We start from the raw sequence: 15,945 nt of genomic DNA, 5'->3' as shown, positions 1-15,945 counted from the left end.
TTGTTTTACATACGTAGTTTTCTTTTTCTCGCTCTTATCCTTAGTAACTCCTGAATCTCGATGATCTGATTTTATCCTGCAACCCACGAGCCGCGATCACCTGCCTAAGTTCATTAAAAAGAAAAAAAAAAATCTCACAGACTTTCTCTCCATCCTTGCCACTTTGATGTTGGCGGCATAAATGGGAAGCTCTTCATGAGCTCAGCTACAAAGTGAGAATTTCAAGTGAGTGGAGTTGTTGATAACAATTTCTTTCTTGCTCCATGTGTTATGATCGTTTTATTATTAGCAGAATTAGTAAGTGTTATCAGACCTATACTGGATCTATTGTTCTACAATGTCTTATGGTTATTTTTGTTGTAATAAAGTATTTGCACTTCGTCCAACACTACAACCTAATTCTTATCACATATATCGCATGGAAGGCCTGCAGTTAATTTGTTCATGCTTATGTACCTTGATCTTGTTGTAGAGATGGGTGTTTATCTATCATGTTGATTATCAAACAGAACTACTGTCAATTGACCTTTTTTTATTTGCTAGTTTCAATGAATATGGGTTTTTCATCTGTTTAGTGATGTAAGGTCTGTTGTTCTATGTAGTTTAGTGTTATGAGATGTGAATTTTTTTAATGTTTCGAAGACCAGATCCATTTATCTTGATGGATATGTGTTCGGGTGAGCTTTGAGTTGCCCTATAGCTATAGTATGTTTAGCTATAGTTATTTTTTTATTTTTTTATTTTTATTTTTTTGTATATATAGGTCTTCCTTACTCTATTTGTTCTTTGGATTATTTTGTTCTCATCAATAAACTTTATTTGTGTATGGATCTAGTTGTCGATGCATATTTGTTCATTTGTTTAGTGATATAGGTTCATAGCTGTTCTTTTAAGATTTTATGTCTTTGTTTCCATTAAAATGTGAGATGTCTTCATTTTATAGGGCAATATATATCAAACCTGGTTCTTGGGGTCGAGTTGGTTAATCTATAGTTCGGAATAGATTAATGCTGAAGATATGCTTAGGGAGAAAACATTTTTTTCGTCAAGAGATATTCTTATAGACGTATTATTCTATAATTCTTGCATAAGACCTTTTTGAGTCTCATTCTTGTACTTGAGTTGAGTTCTTATCCTCATAGAGCATTAGTTTTGTGATCGACCAATATCCCTAGCAAATCCTGTTGGGTTTCATCTCCATAAGCTAATTTTCAATATTGGTCAATCACTCGCTAGCACTACAAGAAAGTTAGTGTTTAAAAACAGAATATTAGAAACGGAATTTATTTTGTTTGTAATACGAACAGATTAGCAACGGAATACTAATGGTTTTAAATATGATCTTAATAACAACGGCTTACAAACGGCCTTTTAAAAATATAATTTATTAAAATATTAAAAAATATCCGTTTTTAATTTGTTTCTAATAGAAAGAGACTAGAAACGGATTTAAGAATTAATTTTTTATTTAAATATTATTAAATATTAAAAAATATCCGTTTCTAATAGAAAGGGACTAGAAACGGATTTAAGAATTAATATTTTATTTAAATATTATAAAATATCAGTTTTTAATCCGTTGCTAATAGAAAGGGACTAAAAACGAATTTAAAACATTAATATTTTATTTAAAGATTATTAAATATTATAAAATATCCGTTTTTAATCCGTTTCTAATAGAAAGGGACTATTTCTAATCCTTTGTATATTACAAACGGATTAGAAACAAATTTAGTAATTAATATTTTATTTTATATACATTTTGAAATTTCTTAAATAATTTATTTTTAATCAATATTATTCTAGTAATATAAATATTAAGATATAGCTAATCAAATTTAAACTTGTAGCAAAAGCTGTTAAACTTAATTGAGTGCAGAGCCTCTAACTAATACTAAGATTCTATTAAAATATTAAAACCTGAAAATTAAATATTTAAAAATATCAAATTAGTGTCTACTTTATATACAACGAAGTTAATTCACTAAAACCTTATTTGACCGTCCGATTAAAACTCAAGGGTTTCATCCGACCGTCCATTCACACACATCTTCGTCGGTCTGTTTCCTCAAAACCCTATCCCTTTCTCTGAAACCCTCGTAAAGTTTCAATCCTCTCCAATGGCGGCGACAGACGAACCCTCTGATCACTCCTCGTTTCCATCATATTCGGTAAACCATTCGGGTAGATCTCTGCAAACTTTTAGGTTTTGATCTAGTTCTACTTTTCTCTTTGTTGATTTGCTTGTTTTGATGCGTTCTCAGATGATAATGGTAGCGCCGCTGAAGCCAGAGAAGTCTAAGTAGCGCTCGTAGGTGTCGTCGTCGTCGCCGTCGTTTTCTTCTTCAGCGTCGCCGTTGGAGCTCAAAGCGTAGCTCTTGCCCTCATCGAAGTTTGGGTTCGATCTTTATAATCTTATCCTCTGTTCATCTAGGGTTAGGGTTTTAGTCAAAATGTCTGATTTTTTGGGGTTTGATCTGCAGGTTTGATTTTCACTTGGTACAATTCTTCTTTGCTTGCATGCCTTTAGGTATTTCTCTACATTTATTTAATTTCTCTTTTTTACCATTTTGATTTCTTTGTTTTATGGATTTATTGTTTTCATCTTAGCTGTTTATCTGGTGGCTCAGTATGCGCGCTATGAAATTAGAAGGATGGAAACGGTAATTGCTCTTCAATTCTTTGGTATCTTGTTTATTAACTCACTTTGTTCTCGCCTTTTTTTTTTGGCTTTTATTAATTGCTCTTCAATTCTTTGGTATCTTGTTTATTAACTCTTTGCCACTTTTATTTGATCAATTTATAAGATGATGAATTTTTGGATAATAATTAGTTCGGATGATTGAAAAAAAAACCTAGAATTGGAAGGCAAGGTATCCTTGAATTTAATATTACTAGCTTTTACTCACAATGTAGCTGATTATGAGTGCCAAACTACTAGTTTGAGCTGTTTTAGCTTTAATTCCTATGGGTTGACATGTATCTGGACATTTTGGTTTAGGATTGTGATGATTTAGATTCTAGAGCATGTATCTAGTATGATAAATTCTTAGTCAATTGAGACACTTTAGGAGTTCCGCATTCGGAGGACAAAATTGGGCTCCAGAAGGTTTGTTTGTAATTCTTAATGCTATAAAATCTTAATAAGGGAGTTTGTTTGTTTACAGGTTGAGGCCGCAATACCAAAGCAAGCAATGTTCAGTAGGTGAAGAGGTCTCTGGTGATTGCGTTTTCTCCAGTTCTGGACAATGCAAAGACAGTAGGGCTGATTTCTCTTCTGGGAGCAATGATGGGGATGATAATGGACGAGGCATCACCATTTAAACCAGATAGTAGTCACCGTGAGATCTCCGGCCCTTCCTTTTCTCTTCTATATCACTGCAGTGATCCAAGTTCTTGTTCCTAATTTTGATCGTATTAATGGTATTGTTTGTTATATCTGGAGATGAGGCCTTCTCCGATGGTGTCATTGATGTGTTTTGGTGTTTTTCTTTGGATTTTGTTATTAGATTCATAGTTTTTCTCTTTAAATTCTCACTGTTAAGATTATTTTTATGATTGAAATTAAAGGAATGGTCATGAACTTGATTATATCTCAAATGTTTTCATTGAAGTGTTTAATCTTTGATGATAAGATTTATAGTAATGCCTTTGATCTTTCTTAGTTTTGCTGAATCCTGAGCATTTTCTGTGTTTCCTATGAACCATGCATTAGCTATTACTTGTGATTTGCAAGTAAGCAATTGATTTGCCTGCTTTTAATTCCTTAAGTTACATTGCCATTGTTTTGATGTTGTTTTTAATCATATATGATGACTTTGAGCTAAGATTTTATGTGCTTTATGTGGAAAGGAGTTTTTGAGAATTAGAATTGTTTGTATTAGTATAAGAATGGTAAGGTCATGAATTGGAGTCTTCATTATGATGTATTTGTTTAGTTTGATTCATCATTTAGGACCCATGAGGTGCAATGAATACCCAAAAAAGTGTTTTATGAATTTTTTTTTTATTTTTTTTTAAGAATGTAACATCATATTGAAGTATAAGAATGAGGACAATGAATTAGAGTGAATGCATTTGTAGCAGTTGTTGCCTTGGGGTCTTGCTTTTGATGTATTATTTTGTTTTCATTTGTTCTATTAGAGCCTATAATATATAGTTTTAGGGTATTCAATGCCTTATTGGGAGGGATTATATATATAGATTCATTTTTGGATACTCTCTTTGAAAATTCACATGAACTTGAGCACTCTGCAGGTAGCGAGACACTATTTCTTAACATTCTCTTATGTTTTGCTTAATATCCTCTTCTCATCCGTGTTTCTCTTACTGTGATGCAGCTTGGAATCGATACAGTCCCAGTACTTGTAGGACGTGTCTCTTATTTATTGCTTTCCATGCCTGCGAAAGGAGTATAGAAGTCCTTTTCTCTGTTTTCTCTCTTGAGGAAGGTGCTGCCAGTTTATAAGTAAGTTTTTAAACATGCTTCTAGCTATTGTTTATTCATACATATTTGTTTTCCCCCTTTTTCAATCTTAATAAGTTAATTTAATTATCCACAGGGAAGTTATCGATGAGTTAAATGCGGTTGGTGCCACCTGGATTCAATTTGATGAGCCACCCTTGTCCTTGATCTTTAATCTCACCAATTGCAGGCATTCACTGAGGCCTACTCAGAACTAGAATCATCATTTTCTGCTTTGAATGTGTTGATTGAGACCTACTTTGCTGATGTTCCTGCTGAGGCATTTAAGTCAGTGGCCATGCTTATCTCATGAATTTTTTCTATGTTTTCCTGTGTGTAATCTTATTTCTCCCCTTTGTTGTTTTAAGATGACTACTGGTTTGAGTGGCATTTCTGGAATTGGTTTTGATCTTGTGCGTGGAACCCAGACCCTTGACCTGATTAAAGGTGGGTTTCCATCTGGCAAGTTCTTTTTTGCTGGAGTTGTAGATGGAAGGAATATTTCGGCCAATGATCTCGCTTCTTCCCTTAGCACACTTGAGGCCCTTGAGGCTATCGTGGGCAAAGGTATTCATACTTGCATATGAAAAGAATTTTCATCTATGTATATGCTTTCATTGGTTAATGAACTTTACTTATTTGTTCAACAGACAAGCTTGTTGTTTCGACCTCCTGCTCACTCATGCACTCTGTTGTTGATCTTGTAAATGAGACCAAGCTCAACAGGGCAATCAAATCATGGCTCTCTTTTGCCGTATAGAAAGTTGTTGAAGTTAATGCAGTGGCCAAGGCATTGGTTGGTACCAAGGATAAGGTACAGAGTACTCTACAACTATTATTTTGTGTTACTCCATTTTTTTTATTCTTCTTGTTTCTTTGTTATAGGGAATAACTCTGGAATAATTCTGCCTTCCTCCTCTAAAACTAGCAAACCGTATGTTACTTTCCCAAATTTGCTAATTGTGTGCATGCATTCCAAATATACCCCTTTGTTGCAAAAGCTTCCCTGATTTAGATTACTCCACGGACAACAAAAATCTAGGATAACCTTGCTTACCCCATTGGTTTATTACCACTGCTATTATTCTTGCTTTTCTTTATTGTACTTTTAGGTAATTAGGCCAATAAATTTCTTCTATCCATTGGATGAGCTTCTGTAAATGTTGCATTTACATGGCTTCACAATGGAGCCAGCTCTATGGTCGATTTAATCGTCTGCGTGCACGAGGAATGGCTGAATTTCTAATTTTTCATTCTCTTGCTATATGTTATTTTTTTGCAGGTTTTTCTTCTCATCAAATGTCATGTTGCTCAGTGCTTCAAGAAAAATCATCTCCTAGAGTTAACAATGAGGAAGTTCGGGAAAAGTCTGTAAGTTCTTGATTACCCATATCTACTCTGCTTTGAAGTGAGCTTTGTCTAAAAAGCTAACCTTACATTTTGTACTCAAGTCGCCGCTTTAAAGGGCTCTCGACCACCGTCGGGTCACTCCTGTTAGTGCCCGATTAGTTGCCCAGCAGAAGAATTTGAATCTTCCAATCCTTCCCATCGCCACCATCGGGTTCATTCCCTCAGACAATGGATCTCCGCAGAGTGCGACGTGAATACAAGGCAATCAATTGGGAACTCTTCATTAAACACACAACTCTGTGATAATTTAATCCTTCTATTCTTATGATAATAAATTGTTTTAATGATATTCCTTTGTCGCAGGATCTCTGAAGAGGAGTATGTGCAGGCCATCAGTGAAGAAATCAGCAAAGTTGTCGAGTTGCAGGAGGAGCTTGACATTGATGTCCTAGTCCATGGAGAGCCTGAGGTGAGTTCAATTCTAAATTGTAACTGTAATATAATGTTCTAAAGTATGAAACTTTTTATGAAAGATAATTAATTTTTGATTTACTTTTTTCACAGAGGAATGACATGGTCGAGTACTTCGGGGAGTAGCTTGCGAGCATTACATTCACTGTTAACGGTTGGGTGCAATTATATGGGTCACGATTTGTGAAGCCACCCATCATCTATGGTGATGTTAGTCATCCGAAAGCAATGACTGTGTTCTGGTGTTCAATGGCCCAGAGCATGACTGATAAGTGCTTGTGTAATATGAATGCGAAGCGTTCTTTCCTTATGTTGAGCATTACTTTTCTCGGGTTTTTACACTAATATGTGTGTTTTTATGTTACTTTAATGCAGGTTGGGTTGTGAAACCAATTATGAAGGAAAGAAACCAATGTGGATCACAATGCACCAATTTTGTAGGAAATCTTGCTAAAGTTCAAACGCGAAGATATGAGTCGGGTGCGAGATGTTAGAGTGTGTGCCAACCTCCCTGTATATGAGTTAGCACAACCATTTGGAGGGGCACAAGGGCAGTCACACTCAAGCATTCTGACTTATGCACATAGAGCAAGATCTCCATCAACTTATCCGTCATTGAAGAAGCAAAGCGATCCACGGCATAAACGTGTGCCCGTTTATATTACCTCGATGAAAAGTGGATTTGGGTGTATTTTTTAGCAGAGTACTGTAGCAGGTTAATATAGCAAAATGTAGCAGTTACTGTTCACAGCCGCCCAAAAATGAAAGTTTCAGAGAATCCGTACGGGCGTGTGGAAATTACCTAGGCCCGTGCTGAAATTCCACAGGGGCGTGTGGATTTCCGATTTCAGTCCTATTTAAAGTCGATTCAGCCCCAATTTCAGGATTCTTTTCTCCATCTTTTCCCCAACTTGAAAGAGGGTTTCGGCTAGGATTTTGAGAGGTATTGGCTAGGGTTTTGGAGAGGTTCTACGGCTCCGACATCGTCATTCCTTTGGAAGAAGGTTGGTAGGGGAGTTTCCATCGTGGCGTATCCTATACCGGACAAGGGAATTCTTTTACGACGAGTAGAGGACTTCCCACAAGACCATCGACATAACTATCGAGGGGGCTTCTCTATGGATTCATTGCTTTTACATTCTATTTCTTTGATTGTACTTAGCTCCATGGAGAGCTAAACCCCTAGTGGGTACTTGGGTATTTGTGAACCCTAGGATGTATTTGTTTCATTGAATCTCTTTATTATGCTTTCAATTAATTGATGTTTGTTGTGAGTTCCAACCTTGAATGCTTGATTGTATGAACATTTTCCCTAGAGTGGTACTAGGGTTGAGAGTTCTTGTTGGTAACTTTTTGAGTGAGTGACACACCACGAGCGTTAGAAAAAGCTAGGTTGGAGAGGGTTGACAGGGTGAGTCAAGAGGTACAGGAGCGTCTCCTTTCCCCTTCGTTCCTCGAGTTCTTTGCGGCCATAATAGAGTGAATGGTCTAAGGGATGACCCTCCGCTAGGGCTTAGTTGCCCGTACGCATTAATTAGGAAGCATAATAGAGGGTTCTTGCACTTGAAACGATTGTCCTAGCCAGAGTATTATCTGAGTACCCCATCTTTATCGATTGCCTTACCTCCTCCTTTACTCGTGCTCTCTTGTTGTTTTTACTTTTGAGAATTGAATCATTGTCACACTTATCACTACTGATCTTTCACATAGCTAAGAAACGAAATAAGTGTTTTTATTCCCTACTCCCTGTGGATTAGATACCCGCTCATCTGGGATTATTAGTTCGACAAACCCGTGCACTTGCGGGATATACGCAAGGGGACCTTGTCAAGTTTTTGGCACCGTTGCCGGGGAGTAGGCGTTTAGAGATACTTTGCACTTTGTTTTCTTAGCTATTTCACCATGCATTCTATTTCATATCTTCTTATTCTATCATCGTTCTAATTTCTTTTTCCTTTTCTTTTTGGGTGTAGCTCCAGGTTATGATCCGAGGGAATCCCTCAATATTGATTGAAGGAGATCCTGAGCTTGAACGTACACTTAGAAGAAAAGGGAAAGAGCCTATGCAAGAACAGTCTAATTTAGCTGATTTGGAAGTGGAACAATCTGAAAATATGGCAGAACAGAATGAGCATCAGCGAACATTATCCGTTTATGCCAGACCTTCAGTGTTGGGGACACAGTCGAGTATTGTGCGCCCCTCGATTACAGCTCAGAACTTCAAACTGAAGCCGGCATTCATCCACATGTTGCAGCAATCCGCACAATTCAATGGTTTGGCCGATGAAGATCTAAACAGTCATATAGAGAGCTTTCTTGAGGTGTGTGACATGTTGAAGATAAACAGGGTGACGGATGATGCAATCAAGTTGCAAGCCTTCCCATTTTCCCTAAAGGGGAGAGCGAAGCAGTGGCTACACTCATAACCTAGAGCGTCAATTACCATGTGGGAGGAGATGGTAGAAGCTTTTCTGGCCCGTTATTTTCAACCCGGAAAATCAGTAAAGCTTAGGAACGAGATCTCATCCTTTGTTCAGTTGGAATTGGAGTCTCTATTCGAGACATGGGAAAGGTTCAAAGAGCTCCTGAGAAAGTGCCCACAATACGGATTCCCGGAGTGGATGATTGTTCAGACCTTTTATAATGGTTTGAACCCGAGTACAAGGCAACTCTTGGATGTGGCAGCATCAGGTACCTTAGGTAGCAAGACCGCCGATTAGGCCCGTCAGTTAGTTGAAGAAATGGGCTTAAACAGCTACCAATGGAATGCTAGGGAGAAGAAAAAAGTGGCCGGTCCCCATGAAATAGATGCGGTAACTTCATTTGCGTCTCAAGTGGAAAATTTGAGTAAGAAGTTAGATCTTCTAACTTCAAATAGAGTGGCGGCCGTGACTAATTGCACCGGGTGTGGTGAAGGACATGCTCCCTCCGATTGCCCGATCTCTATCGGTGATGTTTCTTCGGTGGAGAACGTTGATTTTGTAAGTAATGGCATGAGACCTCAAGGAAACCCATATAGCAATACCTACAATCCGGGTTGGAAGAATTATCCCAATTTCTCATAGAGTAATCAGGGTCCACAAAAGGCCATGGGGCCACCGGGTTTCCAACAACAACAACAAGCCCCTCAGGTGGAAAACAGAGTCTTAGGTTTGGAAATCCGAATGAATGACTTAGAGAAGCACTTGACTAGATTTGAGCAATCTGCAAATACAAGGTTTGAATCGGTCGAGGCTACACTTCGCAACCACACCGCCTCTTTGTATAACCTTGAAAATCTGGTGGGGCAAATTGCGAAGTCTCTCTCTAAAAGGCCACATAGAAGCTTGCCGAGCAATACAGAGACCAATCCTAGAGAGCACGTGAAGGCGATCACTTTGAGAAGTGGTCGTGAGGTTGAAGGTAGGCTTCCGAGTGAGAAGCCAAAAGAATACGCACCCGAGGTTATAGAGGTAGAAGAAGGAACAAGCAAAGAGAAAGAGGTGGCACCACCACCTTTCAAGCCAAGAATCCCTTATCCCTCTAGATTGAAAAATGATGAAGGGGATGAACAGTACAAGAAGTTCCTGAGTTTGTTCAAGCAACTCCACATCAATATTCCTTTTGTTGAGGCATTGGCCCAAATGCCTAAGTATGCGAAGTTCTTGAAAGACTTGTTGACTAACAAGATGAAGTTGGAGGAAAGTGCTTCATTGATTTTAGATGCTTCATACTCGGCGGTATTGCAAAAGAACATGCTGAACAAGAAGAAAGACCCGGTAAGCTTCATCATTCCGTGTAATATTGGCAATCTAGGTGAGGAAATGGCATTGGCGGACTCAAGGGCCAGTACCAACGTTATGCCATACACCTTCTTTCAAAAGCTAGGCTTGGGCGAGCCTAGGCCTACTTGGATGACTTTGCAACTAGCGGACCGAAGAGTGCGACATCCGAGAGGCATCATTGTAGACGTGCTTGTCAAGGTTGACTTTGTAGTGCTAGACGTCGATGAGGATGCGGATATACCTTTGATACTTGGGAGACCGTTCTTGCGGACTTCCAAGGCATTGATTGATATGGACGGCGGAGAGCTAACTTTGAGGGTTGGAGATGACAAGCTAACATACTGCCTTGCTGAAGCCATGCGGCATTCTTTTGATTTCGATGACACTTTATACTTTCTAGACACTACTGATGAGATTGTTGATGAATACATGCAGGAAATGTTCAATCCGGACCCATACGAGGGTTTGTTCGACCAAGAGGAGGATTATGAAGAAGTAATGATGCTTGGTTCGACCAAGAGCATGACTGATAAGTGCTTGTGCGATATGAATGTGAAGCGTTCTTTCCTTATGTTAATCATTACTTTTCTCGGGTTTTTACAGTAATATATGTGTTTTTATGTTACTTTTATGCACGTTGGGTTGTGAAACCAATTATGAAGGAAAGAAGCCAATGTGGATCACAATGCACCAATTTTGGAGGAAATCATGCTAAAGTTCAAACGCGAAGATATGAGTCGGGTACGAGATGCTAGAGTGTGTGCCAACCTCCCCGTATTTGAGTTAGCACAACCATTTGGAGGGCACAAGGGCAGTCACATTCAAGCATTCCGACTTATGCACATAGACCAAGATCTCCATCAACTTATCCGTCATTCAAGAAGCAAAGCGATCCACGGCATAAACGTGTGACCGTTTATATTACCTCGATAAAAGTGGATTCGGGAGTATTTTTGGCAGAATACTATTCATAGCCGGCCAAAAATGACAATTTCAGAGAATCTGCACGGGCGTGTGGAAATTACCCACGCCCGTGCGGAAAATTCCACAAGGGCGTGTGGATTCCCGATTCCAACCCTATTTAAAGCCGATTCAGCCCCGATTTTAGGATTCTTTTCTCCATCTTTTCCCCAACTTGAGAGAGGGTTTCGGCTAGGGTTTTGAGAGGTATTGGCTAGGGTTTTGGAGTGGTTCTATGGCTCCGACATCGTCATTCCTTTGGAAGAAGGTTGTTAGGGGAGCTTCCATCGTGGTGTATCCTATATCGGACAAGGGAATTCTTTTACGACGAGTAGAGGACTTCCCACAAGACCATCGATACGACTATCGAGGGGGTTTCTCTATGGATTCATTGCTTTTACATTCTATTTCTTTGATTGTACTTAGCTCCATGGAGAGCTAAATCCCTAGTGGGTACTTGGGTATTTGTGAACCCTAGGATGTATTTGTTTCATTGAATCTCTTTATTATGCTTTCAATTAATTGATGTTTGTTGTGAGTTCCAACCTTGAATGGTTGATTGTATGAACATTTTCCCTAGAGTGACACTAGGGTTGAGAGTTCTTGTTGGTAACCTTGTGAGTGAGTGACACACCACGAGCGTTAGAAAAAGCTAGGTTGGAGAGGGTTGACAGGGTGAGTCGAGAGGTACAGGAGCGTCCCCTTTCCCCTTCGACGTGATAGATTCTACCTCCATTCCTCGAGTTCTTTGCGGCCATAATAGAGTGAATGGTCTAAGGAATGACCCTCCGCTGGGGCTTAGTTGCCCGTGCAACAGAGCGTTGATTTGATCTTAGTATCTAGGGCTTAATCCTGGTTAGGGACCTTCTACATGGACCAAAGGGTTAGGTTTATAATTAGGAAGAGATTTATCACTTCGAATCCCTAGAGCTCATTGCCACTCTATTCGAGTGTGAGGTTGAGAGGTTATCTAATCTCTCCTCCGAGACATTTATAGAGTTAGGCATAGTTAACCTTAGATTTGGGACTATGTATTTAAGGATTTCCATGACTCACCATTGCATTAATTAGGAAACATAATAGAGGGTTCTTGCACTTGAAACGATTGTCCTAGGCGGAGCATTATCCGAGTACCCCATCTTTATCGATTGCCTTACCTCCTCCTTTACTCGTTCTCTCTTACTTGTTGTTTTTACTTTTGAGAATTGAATCATTGTCACACTTATCACTACTGATCTTTTACATAGCTAAGGAACGGACAAAGTGTTTTTATTCCCCACTCCCTGTGTATTCGATACCCGCTCATCCGGGATTATTACTTCGACAAACCCGTGTACTTGCGGGATATACGCAAGGGGACCTTGTCAATGACCTCTCGACCTATGAAAGCAATGTTGACTGGTCCAGTTACCATCCTCAACTGGTCTTTTGTCAGAAATGACCAGCCAAGGTGAGCCTACGGGATAAATTCCTCTGTTTAACCATCACTTATCTTTCTCTTGTTTGGAAGCATTAACCGTCAATGATATGATCCAGATTTGAGACTTGCTATCAAATTGCTCTTGCCATCAAGAAGGAAGTTGAGGATTTGGAAGTCTGCAGCGTATTCAGGTCAGTTCTTTAAGATTTTAGCATGCATAATTATTATATATTATTCAGTATATTGGCTCGTGACTTTAAACATTTTGATGATTGCATTCAGGTTATCCAAATCGATGAAGCAGCTCTTCGAGAAGGCTTTCCTCATCGCAAGTCCGAGCAATCTTTTTATTTGGACTGGGACATCCACTCATTTAGGATCACCAACTGTGGTGTGAAAGATACCACCCAGGTACCTTCCGCACACCGAATTTTTTGATGAATTTGTTCTATTATTTCAAACATGAATGCACATTAATTTTGTTATTGTACAGATTCATACTCATATGTGCTACTCAAAGTTCGATGATATCATCCACCCGATCATTGACATAGATGCTGATGTGATCACAATCTAGAACTCCCGATCCGATGAGAAACTCTTGTCTGTGTTCCGTGAGGGTGTGATGTTCAGTGCCGGAATAGGTCCTGGTGTTTATGACATCCACTCTCCCAGGATTCCATCGACCGAGGAAATTGCAGACCGTATCAACAAAATGTTAGTTGTCCTTGAGTCGAACATTCTCTGGGTCAACCCTGACTGTGGTATGAAGACTAGGAAGTACACCGAGGTCAAGCCTGCCGTCGCCAACATGGTTGCTGCTGCAAAACTCCTTCGCAAGGAACTTGCCAGTGCTTAGACTTTCGATGAAGCACCATTGGTGTAATTCTTATAATTTTGAAGTGCCTTTCCAATAATATCTTTTTGTTAAATAAAGCTAGTTGCTGGTTTGCAACATTCATAACCAGTTTACTGCATGTAGTAGGATCAGTTAGGTTAATGGAATGTTGGGAATGTTAAAATACAGGATCAGTTTGCTTATATGTAATGTTGCCATCAGTTTTTATTGTGGAGGTGATATGCAGGATTAGTTAATGTTTGTAATTGAGAACAAATGTACAATTGACTATGATATAATTTTTAATTTGTTTTTTTTTATTTTGCTTGAATTTTAAAAAAGTAATGGATTAATTTGTTTCAACATTATTATTTTTTTTAAAAAAATTTTAAAAACAGATTATAAACAAAATTAGTTTTGTTAAACAAATATAAAACAAAAATATTCTGTTTGAAATCCATTTTTAATTTTTGTAATGGTAATAATTTTGTTTTAAATCTGTTTTTAAATTTAGAAACAGAATTGCAACATAATTTAAAAACGGATTACTAAAATAAATTATTTTGTTTTAAATTTCAAAATTCAGAAACTGTTTGGTTTTTGTTTCTATTCCGTTTCTAATTTTAGAAACGAAATGTTTTTTTCTAGTTTTATTTAAATTAGAAACAAGAGTTTTCGGAAATGATAAATTCTGTTTCTAATCCGTTTTTAAATGGAATTAGCAACGGATTGGAAACGGAATTTGCAGTTTTTAAATGGTAATTTTCAAGGCCTCTGCCTTCATAAAATTGTTAATTAGATATTTTCTTTAGACCATTGACCATTATGTTAAAATTTCTTCTCGATAAATAGGTTTTCATTTGTAAGGTCTTTTGTGATTCCTTTATGATTGGGTTCTTAAATATAGATTATGTTTAGCATGAGTTGTTTTGGTTGGGTTAAGTTAATGTTGAGCTTTTCTAATTTTTCTTAGTTCAGGTTATTTCCATCATGGTAGTTGTGACAGTGTTATCGATGGGAGGTTACTGTAGCCAACACTTAGATAGGCAAACAGGTGAACACACAAAAGATAGTCAGCCCAAAATACTTAGACTTTTTATCGATCACTCAATCAATTCTCCATCCTCCAAAATTTCCCGGCAAAAGGCCTTTTTGTCTAAGGCCCAAGAGGGCATGGTAGTTACAAAGTAACCAACCACTAAGCAACGTGGGTTGATGGCCGCTACACCACTTCACAAGTGGCCAAGATCCTGAGAACATGGCTCAACTACCAAGTGCAACTGCTCCGGTCCTGGCCCTCTCTTAAGCCATCTCGTGACATCTGGATGCCACCCCGGATAATGGTTGACTGCATTCACTAACTGTCCAGCTGCTTCGGTAACTACCTGGTGCAACCGTTCACGTCTCAACTAGGCCAAGACTTTGGCCACGCACAGACGCCACTCCGCAAGTATCTCGGTCACACACGCATGATAATTAGGCCACATGCGGCACACCCATGCCTCTTGGTCACACCTGCCTGGTCCACACGGCAATGGCCGGATTTTTTTGGCGCTCTCGATCATGACTGCTTGGCCCACCCGACTGCAGTAGGATTTCTCGATAATCTTTTCATGGCCCAAACCTGGCTCGCCAGATCCGGTGCACAGACAAACAGTCGCAGATCCACAGGGCGTGAACCAAGTAGACCTGCAAGGCCTCAGAATCTGTTTCAGGATTGGTAAAATAGTAACAAACTAACTGAGTCACATGGTTACAAACTCTACATAGTATACAATGCAATGATACAACAACTCCAAAATATAAAGTACGAGAATACAAGGATAGACAATGACAAGATTTCAAATTTTACAATAGAACAAGACAGCAACTACAGACAATCTTTCAAGGACCACACCGGTCTACCATTCTTGATCAGAAAAGGATTTAAGACAAATCCATGAGCTCATTAGCCCAGTAAGTAATCTAAAAATTGATTTAAAATTCTAGGGTTTATAAATCTTGATTTCAAATATTAATAATAATTTAAAGTGTAAATATAGTAAAAACAAATATAAAATAAATAATTCAACAGAGGTATAGTTCTCAAGTAATACACTATTCAAGAATATTGTAATCAAAAGAATACCAGATTTCAAGAATTTCATGTGGCCGTTAATTATTTCACTAAATAAACACGGTGTGAAACTGCAGTACCATTTTTCAAGAATTTCTTGTAGACAAAGTCAGGGTTTAACCTCCCATTGACAAGGTTGCATATCGCTCATTTGGAGACCAAAACATTTAGATACAAAAATATTTACAAGGTACAAATTTAGAAATTACCAAATTCCTCCGATTCCCAAGTCCACAAAAAATATAATCAAAATTTCAAGATCCCACTTTTGGGAGAAAGAAAAATATACAAAAAATTAAAGATTAAGTAAACAAAACATTTAAACTTATTCAAAATACTAATTTCTCCAAACTAAAGCAAAACAGATATACAAATAAATAAATAACGGACATAATTTAATCAACACAAATGATAGCAAATCATACCAACGTCTGGATACATATAAAATACACAGTTTAAAACATTTAATATAATAAACTAAATGAAATCACAATTCTAGCATAAATAATAAATCAATGGGCCAAAACAAAGGGAAAAGTAATCATTTAATTAAGACAATTA

At 38.1% G+C, this 15,945-nt stretch overlaps 1 non-coding gene and 1 pseudogene across 1 annotated transcript; one reads left to right on the top strand and one right to left on the bottom strand.

The window, feature by feature from the left end:
* The first annotated feature begins 4,810 nt into the window (after nt 1–4,810).
* Nucleotides 4,811–13,397, top strand: LOC120257166 (annotated as a pseudogene).
* On the bottom strand, nt 8,791–8,897 carry LOC120257720. Its single transcript, XR_005535809.1, has one exon. It is a non-coding gene; the product is annotated as a small nucleolar RNA R71 (small nucleolar RNA).
* Nucleotides 13,398–15,945: the final 2,548 nt, after the last annotated feature.

This window comes from Dioscorea cayenensis, chromosome 3, assembly GCF_009730915.1.
Source record: "Dioscorea cayenensis subsp. rotundata cultivar TDr96_F1 chromosome 3, TDr96_F1_v2_PseudoChromosome.rev07_lg8_w22 25.fasta, whole genome shotgun sequence".
NCBI lineage: Eukaryota > Viridiplantae > Streptophyta > Magnoliopsida > Dioscoreales > Dioscoreaceae > Dioscorea > Dioscorea cayenensis.
The sequence above is the reverse complement of the archived record's forward strand: the minus strand, read 5'-3'. Positions and strand labels throughout refer to the sequence as shown.